The following is a 13689-nucleotide window of genomic DNA, read 5'->3' as shown; positions in this document are numbered from 1 at the left end:
TCCAGTCAAAAAAAAAAATATATATATATAGCCACTTTTTTTCAATGCATGTTTGTATGGTATATCTTTTCCCATCCTTTTACTTTTAACTAGCCTATATAATTTTATTTCAGGTGAGTTTCCTGTAGACGATATATAGTGGGGGCATGTTTTTTAATTTACACTGTCAATCTTTTAGTTGAGGTGTTTAGACCACTTATATTTAATGTAATAATTGACAAGTTAGAGCTTAAGTCTGCCATTTGGTTTTTTGTTTATTTCTATTATCACTGTTCTTCATTTTTCTCTATTTTCTCTTCCTGTCTTCTTGTGTTACTGGGAACTTTTCAGAATTCTATTTTTATCTATCTATAGTGTTTTTGAGTTAGAGAGTGAGCAAGGGTGGAATGGGCTAGGTTTGCATTTGTTTCTTCTCTTGAGCAGGGTGCTGGGTAGGAGCCCAGGACATGAATCAAAGGGCACAAGAAGATTCTGGAAACTGTGCTTTTGCAAGTGTACTAGCCAACATACAGGCTGGTACTCTAAAAAGTGATTTCCTTGAGAGGTGCCTGGGTGGCTCAGTTGGTTAAGTGTCCAGCTGCAGCTCAGGTCATGATCTCGCAGTTCATGAGTTCGAGCCCCATGTCAGGCTCTGTGCTGACGGCTCAGAGCTTGGAGCCTGCTTCAGATTCTGTGTCTCTCTCTCTGCCACTCCCCTGCTTATGCTCTGTCTCTCTCTCTCTCTCTCTCTCTCTCAAAAATAAACATTAAAAGAAAAGTTTCTTGAGAGCATCAAGGAAGAGAATGAATATTATGTGCTGATCTGAAAAAAGCAACAATAGTGCAAATTCATATAAAAAAAAGGCAATAATATTGGAGCCAGAGAGACCTGGGTTCAACTCCAGGGTCTCGGCTTCCCTATAATACCAGTAATTTTAAGTGACATTTATAACGCTTGTTTTCCTCGTCTCTAAAATAGTCTTGGAAAGAGAACTTACTTCATAAGACTGTTTTATTTTATTTATCTTAAAATAATTTTTAATGTTGATTTTTGAGCGACACAGAGAGAGTGAAAGTGGGGCAGGGGCAGAGAGAGGGAGGCACGGAATCTGAAGCAGGCTCCAGGCTCTGAGCTGTCAGCACAGAGCCTGACGCGGGGCTTGGATTCACAGACTGGGAGATCATAACGTGGGCTGAAGTCAGATGCTCAACCGACTGAGCCACCCAGGCGCCCCCCACCCCCGCCCGTAAGCCTGTTTTAAAGATTAAACGCAAAATGGCGTATACATACTCGCTTCATTGCTTGTTGCATAACAAAATCCTATTAAAAGCCATTACCACCACCACCACCACTCACTACGGGCACTTTGCTAGGTTCTTTTAATTAAGCAGCTCCACGAACTCTACAGCTGGTGTTACCGTTCTTATTTTAACAAATAAATTGATGTGCAGAGAAGTGAAGTAAGTCCTCCAATCTAGTGGAAGTTCTGGGATCAAATCCTAGAACAACTTTACTTCAAATTTCACGTTTTCCCAATATACCACGCTGCTTAAAACCCAGACTTGGACTTCGATCATCTTTGAATTCTTCAGAGCACTCAGCCCAATAAAAATGCCCTCAAGTGACTCCAGGAAACACACGTTGAATTAAAATTGACTCCTGCCTTCTAGTCCTTGAATTTCTTGGTGTTTCTTCAGAGTTTGAGGCCAAATTGAATGTCTGGAGCTTCAGGATGGCTCCTGGACTCTCTAGACTGCTAGTTCTCTTAGTGGCCCCGTTTTGAGTTTACCAGAAGCCAGGTTTGGGATTCCAGGGGGCAGCGGGTGCCATCAGAGATAGATACCGGTCCCTGGGGTGGAGGTTCCATTTGAAGTGAATTTGTGCTTGGGGCCTGGATGCTGACTCCCTGTAAATACACCAGCTCTTGTGTGTTAGGAGGAGGCTCAAGGAATAATTCTAGTAAGGGGACCCACACTGAAACGAGACTTCTTACCAAGGCTCTGGGAAGAGGCAGGAGGGCCTCAGACAGGAAGCCAGGTCAGATATAATTCTTGGTCTTCCTATTCTGAGCATGCAAAATTTGCAGTGTTACCCCCTGCAGAGACTGTCAGGACTGAGTGACAATGGAAGGCTTGGGTCAACTTCCAGAGAGGTGAACTGAGGGGCGCTTGGTTGGCTCAGTCGTTTAAGCCTCCGACTCTTGATTTCAGCGCAGGTCATGATCTCGCAGTTTGTGAGTTCAAGCCCCACATCAGGCTCTGCACTGACAGTGCAGAGTCTGCTTGGGATTTGCTGCCTCCCTCTCTCTCTGCCCCTCCTGTGTGTGCTCACGCGCTCTCTCTCTCTCTCTCTCTCTCTCAAAAATAAATAAATAAATAAACATAAAAAAAAGGAGGTGAACTGAACTGGGGGACTGGCAGGAAAAGATTCTACCAGAAAAAGACTATTACTGGGTGTCTGCAAGGGTACAATCTAGGTAGGAGGGCATCATCGGGCTCAGCTGAGGACATGCACATTCCATGCTTTCTTTATTCTCCATTCGTTCTTTCCAGATCATCACCTTTGGCCTCTAAGGCTGTGCGGATTGCTCTGTACATTGACATGCAAAGTTCAGAATTACAATACTGGAAGCACATAATAGCTCTCATGGCCTGTTTGTATCCCTCCAAAATTCATATATTGAAATTCTAACCGCCCAGCTGTGATGGTGTTAGGAGGTGGAGGCTTCCAGAAGTGCTTAGGTCATGAGGTCGAGCTCTTTTAATGGGATTACTGCCCTTATAAGAGACCCTACAGAGCTCTCTCACCCCTCCCACCATGTGAAGCAACAGTGCCCCAGGAAGTGAGCCCTCAGCAGACCCTGCCATGGTCTCAGACTTCCCAGCCACCAGCACTAGGAGAAATAAATTTCTGTTCTTTATTAGACCCTCAGTCTGTGGTATTATTATAGCAGCCCAAACAGACGAAGACAATAAAGTTGTCTCAATCTGCTCTTTGTTTTAAAGATTAATAAGATTGGGCTGGAGGCCATGCCAAGATTAGAAGTCAAGGTGCCCACCCTCAGGGCCCTGTCCGTCATTCCAAATGAAGTCAAAACACGCATCTCAAAAAGTTTCTTACTAGAAAGGACAACCAAGGGAGCACCATCAGTCAAAAAGACACACATGTTTGAAAGCCCATTCCCTTCTCTGCTCTTTCCAGAGCTTCCTGTGAATCCTCACGTTACGGAGGGTTAAAAACATTAGTTTAAAAAACAAAACATTAGTTTAAGACAGAAAAGCAGCATAACCTGAATATATATACATATTAATGGCCACTTCCCTATGAGACCATTTTTGATGAGACGCTGAAGAACTTAAAGGTTAAGAGCATATTTGGATCGGGGCGCCTGAGTGCCTCAGTTGGTTAAATGTCCGACTTCGGCTTAGGTCACGACCTCACGGTTCATGAGTTTGAGGCCTGTATTGGGATCCACGCTGACAGTGCAGAGCCTGTTTGAGATTCTCTGTCTCTCTCTCTGTCTCTACCCCTTCCCTGTTCTCTCTCTCAAAATAAATAAGTAAACATTTTTTTTTAAAAGAAAAAGTCATTATGGAAATTTTGGATATAGAAAAATAGATGAATGAAAAATATCTTAACTATGATCCTTATGCCAAAACACCACTTTTGTTAACATTCTAATGCAATGATCTTGAAGCCTGTTTCTTGAAAATCAAAGTCTATAAACAGAAATAGTTATGTATGCATAGATATGATACAGCATATTAAAAGCAACACCTGTAGGGGCGCCTGGGTGGCTCAGTCGGTTGGGCGTCCGACTTCGGCTCAGGTCACGATCTCGTGGTCCGGGAGTTCGAGCCCCGCGTCGGGCTCTGGGCTGACAGCTCAGAGCCTGGAGCCTGCTTCCGATTCTGTGTCTCCCTCTCTCTCTGCCCCTCCCCCGTTCATGCTCTGTCTCTCTCTGTCTCAAAAATAAATAAACGTTAAAAAAAAAAATTTAAAAAATAAAAAAAAATAAAAAAAAAGCAACACCTGTATACTCGTGACCCCTTTAAGAAATATGAAGCTTTCTCTCTCTGTAAATGTAAGTCCCTTTTTCCTCCACAAGTGTAATAGCTATCCTAGATTTTGTTAATCATCCACTTTCTTTCCTTTGTAGTTTTATGGCTCACATATATATTTCTATGTGTATATTTACACGAAGATCTATCTATATTCCCAAACAATGTACTCCTGCATTCTTTTTTTAAAAAATTTTAATGTTTATTTTTGAGAAAGAGAGAAACAGAGCATAAGCAGGGGAGGGGTAGAGAGAGAGGGAGACACAGAATCCGAAGCAGGCTCCAGGCTCCGAGCTGTCAGCACAGAGCCCGATGGCGGGGCTCAAACCCACAAACCGTGAGATCATGACCTGAGCTGAACTCAGACACTCAACTGACTGAGCCATCCAGGCACCCGTGAATTCTTTGCGTTTTGAACTTTGTTTTTGAAATGCAGTAACATGATAGCTATATATATATTTTTCCACTCAACATTATTGCTTTAAGGTATAATAATCTTGTGGTGTCTAACTCATTAATTCATTTTGTTATATATTATCTCCATGGTATGACCATCACCAACATCTATTTATCTAGTCTGTCACTAACGGACACTTTTCACTTTCCATTTTTTAAAAAACTGTTATTAAAAAAATTATTGCAGCGCTGCGGTGAACATTCTTGTACACGTCTGTGGCTGCAGCTGTGCAAGAGTTTCTCCAGGGCAGCGTTGTTCTGTGATGGAGCCACGTCTTCGTGGATGAACCTCTTCTTCCTGTCCTTTTCCTGACACATTGTAGGACGTTTGGGATCTGCGGCCCTCCCACACGCTAACTGCCTGTAGCACCCTGTCACAGTGACAGCCAAACCATCCCAGTGTTTCCAAATACCCCTTTGGGAGGCGCAGTTGAGAACTATTGTTTTCGGGTACGTCTCCAGAAGTGGAATTGTTGGGTCACAGGTTAGGGGATGGATCCATTTCCACTTAGTCTCTATGTGCTGTACTGTTGAGATTCGGGAACAGCGGTGGGTTCCTGCACACAAATCGACCGTACACGTGATTCATGTCGTATGGCACACTCATGTACTATATGCTTATAGTCCAAAATGCCTCAGTCTTCACACATACATTTCAGGCTGTTGCATCAATGACTTAAATTATTTATGCTTTTAGAAAAGCTCTATGCTTCACAATCTATTAACAGAATATCTTCTGTTGTCTTTTCTATAATAAGTTTGGTATCACATCTGAAATAGGACTTCTGGTTAATATTTCCGCAAGAACATTTTTATCCATATTCCTTAAACTGATACATTTCCCCTCAATTTCCTTGAATATTTGTTGAAAGATTTCACATGTTCAAAGCATTCATGAGGTTTCACTCCCGTATGAATCCTCTAGTTCCAATAAGCTATAACCGACTGATGAAGACTTTCCTACATGTGTTGACATCTTAACTTTTCAGCCCTGTGATTTTGCTGACGTTCAACGAGTCTGACCTGTAGACACAGGCTTCCGCACGCACACAGCGCTGATGGGAGTCTTCTTCTCGTGTGTTTTTCTCTGACGTTCGGTGAGGGCTGACCTCTGGCCGAAGGTTTTCCTACATTCATTACATTCATAGGGTTTTCCCCCCCGTGTGAATTCTCTGATGTTTCGTGAGGGCTGATTTGTCATGGAAGGTTTTCCCACATTCAGGGCATTTGTAGGGTTTCTCTCCTGTGTGGGTCCTTTGATGCTGAGTAAGGTTTGATTTCACACAGAAGGTTTTCCCACATTCATTACATTTGTACGGTTTCTCTCCTGTGTGAGTTCTCTGATGCACTGTGAGGGCTGACTTCTGGCAGAAGGACTTTCCACATTCATTACATTCATAAGGCTTCTCTCCTGTGTGAGTTCTCTGATGTTCAGTGAGGTTGGACTTCACAAAGAAGGACTTCCCACACTCGTTACACTCAAAGGGCTTTTTTTCCTGTGTGTGTGCTCTGAGGTTGAGCAAGGTCTGTTTTCTTACGAAAGCTTTTCCTACATCTATTACAGTCATACATAGGCTTTCTTTCCCTTGTGAGCGCTCTGATGTTGAGTGAGTTTTGGCTTCTCACAGGAGGACTTCTCACATTTTTTTACCTTTAAAGCTGTTCTCTCTTGTGTTAATTCTCTGATTTAGAGGGAGGTATGACTCCTTCTTTACAGTGCTCTCACTATCATTACCCTCACTAAGTTTTTCTGTTGTATGAGTTCTCTGATGTTGAGTGAGGCATGGCTTTGCGTGGAAGGATTTCCCACATTTATCACTGTCATAGACTTTCTTTCCAAGAGTTCTCTCACTTTGAATGTGGTATGACTTCCACAAGGTTTCCTCACTTTCATTATACTCCTTGGGTTTTCCACCTCTGTACCCTCTCTGATGTTGAGTTAGGTTGTACTTCATGCTAAAGGATTTCTCCAGTTTATTACAATCATAGTATTTCTCCCCTAGGTGAGCTCTCTGATGTGCATGTTTTGACTTCATGCATGAAGATTTCCTGTTTTTATTGGATTCATGCGATTTCCTTTCCCTAAGGGTTCTTGGATGAGCATCGAGCTTTAACTTTTGGGTGATGGCTTGTCTGCATTCATTACCTTCAGAGGATTTCTCTCCTTTGTGAGCTCTCTTACATGTAACAAAGGCCGCCTTTTTGTGAAAGGCTTTCCCACAATTATTATATTCAAGAATCTTCTTCAAAACAGAATTCTTCTGATGTTGTATAAACTCCTCATTATGTCTGTGGGATTTCTTTTGATCATTTTCACAGGGCTTGTTCCCTGGGTGAGTCTTCTCATGTACCATATCAAGGAATCCACATCCATTGAGATCATTAGGCTTTTTTCTTATCTGGTTTCTATTAATAATAATTAATCCTGAAACACTTTTCAAGCTTGTTCCAGAGGAGTCACATTTATGGGATATTTTTCTTGAGGGCACTGGATTTGTGGCCATATTAAATGCTTCTCTCAACATCTTGCCTCTCTCCATAGTCAATATTCTGCTGTTGAAGAATAAAGCTTGCCTCAAGTATTTACCTACCTTTTCTTGGCTTCTTTCTTTCATGTTATTGGCTTTCTGGCATCCTAGAAATATGAAAAATTGATACACATTATAAATCTTCACACATTTCTTGAGATACGGCATGTGCGCAAGTGGACTATGTAGAGTTGATTCTTAAGTTTTTAGACATAGTCTTCTGGGATGAAAGAAGTCCTGAGCAAATATTTATTCCACTCTTTTGGTTTGGTAGCATGATAGCAAAGACAAAAACACACTGTGGTGGGAAAAGTAGAAAGAGGAGAGAAAGCTGAAAATTAATACAAGTGACTTTGGTTTGTTGCGAATATGCTGTCAGAATGGACAGAGAGGCTGAGCCAGCATGGCGACGTCCTTGTAACACAATCTGTGCCGCAAAAGGGAAGGTGGCTGTGGCGCTGGCCCCTCGGGGTCACAGGTCAGCATGCTGAGAACGGCGTGGAGCGCGCTGAGGTCGCTTCAGACCCAGGCAGCGGCCCAGTCTCCAGTCCGTGGGCTGCCGGGCGGTGCGCACACCAGGCCTCCCCGCCACCAGTGGGGCCTTCCCTCCCCTCCTGGAGGTGTCACCCTCCTGGCTGCTTGTGGATATGCCACCCAGAAACCAGTCCAGCCCAGCCAAGAAGATGACCCACCCACCCCCTTCCACAACTGCTCAAAGACTACCAGAACATTCCTGGAACTGAGAAGTTTGATGACGTTGTAAGAAGACTCTTGTCTTTGGAAATGGCCAACCAGAAGGAGAAACTAAAAGTCAAGCAAGATCAGTTGATGAAGGAGATTGTGGCAAACCCTGAGAGTAGCAGCTTCCTGGAGGCTCGAACTGTCGCCTTGACCGTCAAGATCTGCGATTACGAAGCACACACGCGGAGCCACCGAAAGGACGAGACGCACAAGCGCTGTCTGCTGGTGAGCATCCACCGGAGGAGCAAGATACTCACAAGACCGACCATAAGACCGACCGTGTGCCTCTGAGAAGGTACGCAAGGACCTGGGGACGGAATGCACCTTTCCCCCTCCGTTCCGCTGGAAAGCCCACCACCGCTGGGCGACCAAGAAGGCCCTGTGCATTCGGGTTTTCCGGGAAGTACAAAGGCTGAAGAAGCAAAAAAAAAAAGGGCCTTAAAACCTGCAGCAGCGGCAGCCTGGGAGGCCAGAAGAGCCCAGAAAGCCCTTCCAAAGCTGGACCAGAGGCAATCAAAGAAAACCAATAAATCGTATTAGAGTTCTGTCAAAAAGAATGGCTAGAGGGCTTGAAATAAGACATAAGGAATGGTGAACGGAGCAAAAAGGATGGTCAGGAAAACAAGGAGGGAGGATATTCAGAGGACGGGCAAAGACAAGGGACAGTGAGGAGGGAGACAAAAGAGACTGGGGGGGGGGTAAGAAGGAAGTACCAGAGCCCAGATCAGGTTTACAGCAGGTCAGAGACTAGAGCCATATCCTCCCCGCGCCCATATTTTAACACCTGCAGCGGAATCCTTACTCCATTCTCCATGTTCCCAATCTCTTCCTCCTCTTTCCCATTCTGTACACCAACTCCCAATTAAACCTATGAAATTACTAAGTTCCTTGGGTCTAAAGGTCAGTCTTATAGTTCATCCCCATCTCTTCACAGAGCTGTGATATGGTGAAACAACGTCCAAAGAGAGTGTTAAAATATAGGAGAGAACCAGCCATTCACCTCTGCATTCTGGTTGGTGGGGCTTCATTTGATTCTATCAGAATTGGTCATCAGTTATCTGTCCTGACTGACACCTCTACTTTTCCCTCTTTCGATCTGCTGATTTACTTTGTCAACCCATTGTGTCCTGTCACAATACTAATTTTTAATTCCACCTTTATATCATGTTTTCTTCCTCTCTGATTTCTCTTTTCTGTGAAAACTCAAGCAGCTGGCTATCCAACTTGGTCCAAGGACCTTTATTAATCTTTGTCTTAAAAATTTTTTTTAGCTATGGGTGATTATTATTATCCTCTGCTATTATCATTTTATGCAATAAAATCCACGGTATGCCTAAAAGTATATGACTTTTCCGTAGCAGATAAAACAAATAGAAGCCAATACGTGAGCAAGGAAAATTTGATATTGGATTTTTATACCTAGAGTTTACGCTAGGTTCTTACACCCAAAATCACAATACGATTTTGAGTGACCAGCCCAGTCCTGTCAGATCATATCGGACCAGGGCATTTAATTCTGTGAACTGGAAATCTCTAGATACAAATCCACTCTCGTGTTCTTACTCGGGTAGCACACAGTCTATCCTTTGCTCTACTCAGAACCTATACATCCTTCAGGGCAATGCTACCATCCAATTGCTTTTTTAACCAAGAATCTCATCACTTCAAGTTCCATTTACGGCAAGGTTTGCAAGTAAGTACTATCTGCACAATGTGTTCTGACACTATTTTGCACGGCTGGTTTGTATGGTGTTCTTTTCGACTTCTACTTCCGTGACCAAGCCTGATTTCCGTTGCTTTCAGTTTGGGATTTCAGCCGCCTCCAACCACTAACGAAAATGGGGCTGACATATTGCTCTTATTTTCCTTGTGGCCTTTGAATAACTTGCAGGAAAAGAGGAAGCGATTCTGACGTCACGCATCCACCTGCAATGCTGGAACTCACTCCTTCCTTCTCAAAACCCTTTGTTCATGTGGTTTCTGGGACACCACTGTCTTCTGGTTCTCTTCCCTCCATACTGGGTGCTTCTCAGTCTCCCTTGCTAGAGCCGCGTGCCTTCCTGACCTCCAAACGTAGTGCTTACAGGTGCAGTCCTTGACCCCCTCTCTAATGTCTCACTCGGAGTACAAGTCAGTCTTCTGAGGACCAGAAAGCTTTGTTCCTGCTGACTCTCTGACATGAGCTGAGACTTTCTTCTGACCCCGCTCTGGTCCCACTGACTGCTTGCTGTTCCCTGATTACACCCAGGAGACTCGCATCTCAGAGGCTTTTGTACCTGCTGCTCCCTCAATCTGGAAATCTCTCAGATAACCTGTGGCTTACTCTATCCTGTTTGAAACTGTATTCTACTGTTCCTGACCAACGTCCACCTTTGCAAAGAGGCCTTCCCCGACTTCCTTTCCAGAACAGCACTCCATGTCAGTCCCAATGCCCTTCATCTGATTTCAGTTTTTCATACTGCTGATCACTACCAGACATATATATATAGATATATATATACACACACACACACATATATATACATATAAATGTATATATGTATATATGTAAATATGTATATATACATATATGTGTGTATATATACATATATATGCATATATATACATTTTTTGCTAATTTTTTAGCAATACACATTTTTGCTAATTGTAATACATACAATTACAATATACAATATAAAATTTTTTGCTAATATTTTTAGCAATATACATTTTTGCTAATTGTAATATATACAATTTTTGCTAATTGCCAATTTTTTGTATATATATACATATATATACACATATATATACATATATGGATATATATGTATATATATATACAAAAAATTGGCAATTAGCAAAAAATATATATATACATATATATGCATATATACACACACATATATATGCCTATATATACATATATATGTATATATATATTTTTTGCTAATTGCCAATTTTTGGTATACATATACATATATATACACACATATATATACATATATGTGTATGTATATACACATACACATATGTATATGTGTATATATACACATATATGTATATATATGTGTGTGTATATGTATATATGTATATATATATATATTTTTTGCTAATTGCCAATTTTTTGCTAAATTTGCCAATTTGCTAATTGGGTCTACTGATAGGAGTAGAGACTTTGTATCCCCTCTGCTTGGAGTGTGACTGGTGCACAGCAGGTGCTTAATAAATATTTGTTGAGGGGCGCCTGGGTGGCTCAGTTAAGCATCTGACTCTTGATTTTGGCTCAGGTCATAATCTCATGGTTCGTGAGATCAAGCCCCACATCGGGCCGTGTGCTGACAGTGTGGAGCCTGCTTGGGATTCCCTCTCTCTCCCAGCCTCAGAATAAATAAATAAACATGAAAAAAAATGAATATCTGTTGAACATAAGAGTGCACCAACAACTGTATATTTACAGAGTGTTTGGCACAGAAGGGAAGGTGAATGGCCATTGCCGAACAGAAAGACAGGGAAATGAAGGTCTCGGGTGAGGAAGGCAGCAATCGGGTTCTACGAAAACCCAGCCAATCTCTCTGTATGTAAAAGTCAAACAGAACACGAAGAGCATTTACTCATGAGAGTGCTATTTGAAGGTTTGATATCTAAGGCATGGTGATCATCTGTCTTTAGTCACTTCTAGAAGCCTATAAAAGAAATTCCTGGGGCACCTGGGTGGTTCAGTTGGCTAAGTGTCCAACTCTTGATTTCAGCTCAGGTCATGATCTCACGGTTGGCAGGTTTGAGCCCCACATCGGGCTCTGTGCTGACAGTGTGGAGCCTGCTTGGGATTCTCTCTCTCCCCTCTCTCTCTGCCCCTACCCCGCTTGCTCTCTCTCTCAAAAGAAACATATAAACTTAAAAAAAAAGAAAAGAGATTTCTAAAACATTTTGAAAAATACCCTGAACTGGCCATTTGGGATCCAATGTCCACCAGCTGCCTTCTGTCTACCTTCGTTAACTCGCCTGGGGGGCTCTGACTTGGGAGTTCCCTCCTTGGTACCCATGGCTCTTCTCCTTGCTCCAACTTGAGTATCAGCTCAGCTTTGGTGACACAGCGCCCTGTTGTGGGAAATGACACGGGGCTTGGCAAAGTTGCTTAAGGTTCAGGCCCTTTGAAGAGTCAGAAGAGAGAAGTTTAGAAGCTGTACGATGACAGAGCCTTCATCAAAGGAGACCTCTGCACCAGGGAGGCGAGGATACAACATACTTTCAAGTCCCGACAAGGGTCTTTAAATCCCACATCTCAAGTCTGATACTCGCTACATCCTACAATGATTTGGTTCCTAAGATAGGAAATGGATGCTGTTGGTAGTTGAGCGGGCAGCTGTGCTGACCCAGGGACACCAGGTGCCCGTAGTTCTCCAGCATCACATCCCTGCACAGGAGCCTCTGGGCCGGGTCCAGCAGCCGCCACTCCTTCTGGGTGAAGTCCACAGATACATCCTCGAACAACACTGATCCCCGTAACAGACCAATCCTGCTCTCTGTGAAGTGCTCAAGACCAGACAACATGGGAAATACGCATGGGAATGAATTCCTACTGTGTTCAATGTTAAGAATTTACCAGAAAACATTACAAAGGATGTCAGCCATTAACCTTCCTTCATGCTATACTTTGTGGGAGAAAGACATCATAATAGAAATACTCTGTCTCCCATTTACTTATTAATTCATAAAATGATAAAAATGGGAGTCCCTTTATATGCCTAGAACTGTTCTAGTTGTAGAGGATGGTAAGGCAAAGGAGACACTGGTCCCTTTTTTAAGGTGTTTATAGACCATCGAGGAGACTTTCTACAAAACACATACATGCACAATAATAAATTATGGGGGCCGCGAAAAAATGTGTATATAAGGTGGAGTGAAACCACAAAGGGAGGGGTGTTCAATCTCCTTGTTTTCTCAGGTTATGTTCATCAAGGAGATCAATATTTGATTGCATACCAATCAATGTGAGTTTCGTGTGAATATGGGCAACAGCTAAGCAAAGGTGTAGAAACGTTAAAAACACATTAAACTAAGAGAGCTGTAAGCAGTGCAGTGTGACAGGATAAGGCTGGGGGCTTTGATGAGACTCAGAGCAGTAGAGGTACTTAGTGGTCAGACACAGAGAAATTTTGGACTTTCTCCTGGAGACCACTGGCCTCCAGGTATTTATCAACCCCGTCAGTAAGAGTTCCTAAGCCTCCCTCGGTGCATTAACTTGTAAATGATGTATCTCTACGACTCTCCAGCTACCCACCAAAGGGAAAGCTTCCTTTCTTAATTTTTGTAGACACGAAAGACACACAAAAGGGTATTCTAATACCTTCTTTGCATACCATACACTACTTGATTGTCTCATGCAGTTTTCCGGGGTGGACACCTGGCTTTGGGGATGACTTCCGTGGACAATGGGGATATATACATAAGTAAAATGACCAGATTCATATTTGGAAAGCAACGCCCTAGAAGCAGAGCGGGGGAGTGTGTGAAAGCAGCGGTTTCTCAACCGACATGATTTTGCCTGCTGGGGGGGCACCTGGCAATGTCTGGAGACACTTGTCGTTGTCCCAGCTGAGGAAAAGGTGCTTCTGGTATATAGTGGGGGGAGTCCAGGGATGCTGTGGAATGTTCTGTGATGCCCAGGACAGCCTCTACAACAAAGGATTATCTGGCCCCAAATACTGATAGCGCTGAGGTTGAGAAAGCTTATTTTAAAGGGAAAAGAGAAGATTTTAATGTAGTAACAGAGGCATTTAAAAGTGCAGCAGATTCTGGGGTGCCTGGGTGGCTCGGCGGGTTAAGCGTCTAGCTTCGGCTCAGGTCATGAACTCGAAGTTCGTGGGGTTCAAGCCCTACGTCAGGCTCTGTGCTGTGCTGACTACTCAGAGCCTGGAGCCTGCTTCTCCTTCTGTGCCTCCCT

At 43.1% G+C, this 13689-nt stretch overlaps 1 pseudogene; it reads left to right on the top strand.

Annotated features, from left to right (window-relative positions):
- The first annotated feature begins 7509 nt into the window (after positions 1-7509).
- On the top strand, positions 7510-8296 carry LOC124503341 (28S ribosomal protein S15, mitochondrial-like; annotated as a pseudogene).
- The last annotated feature ends 5393 nt before the right edge of the window (positions 8297-13689 follow it).

This window comes from Lynx rufus, unplaced genomic scaffold (genome assembly GCF_022079265.1).
Source record: "Lynx rufus isolate CCGP_SWC_20201006 ecotype Redwood Valley unplaced genomic scaffold, mLynRuf1.p SCAF_8, whole genome shotgun sequence".
In the NCBI taxonomy this organism is placed as follows: Eukaryota; Metazoa; Chordata; class Mammalia; order Carnivora; family Felidae; genus Lynx; species Lynx rufus.
Note: the sequence above shows the minus strand (reverse complement) of the source record. Positions and strands in the feature narration are given on the sequence as shown.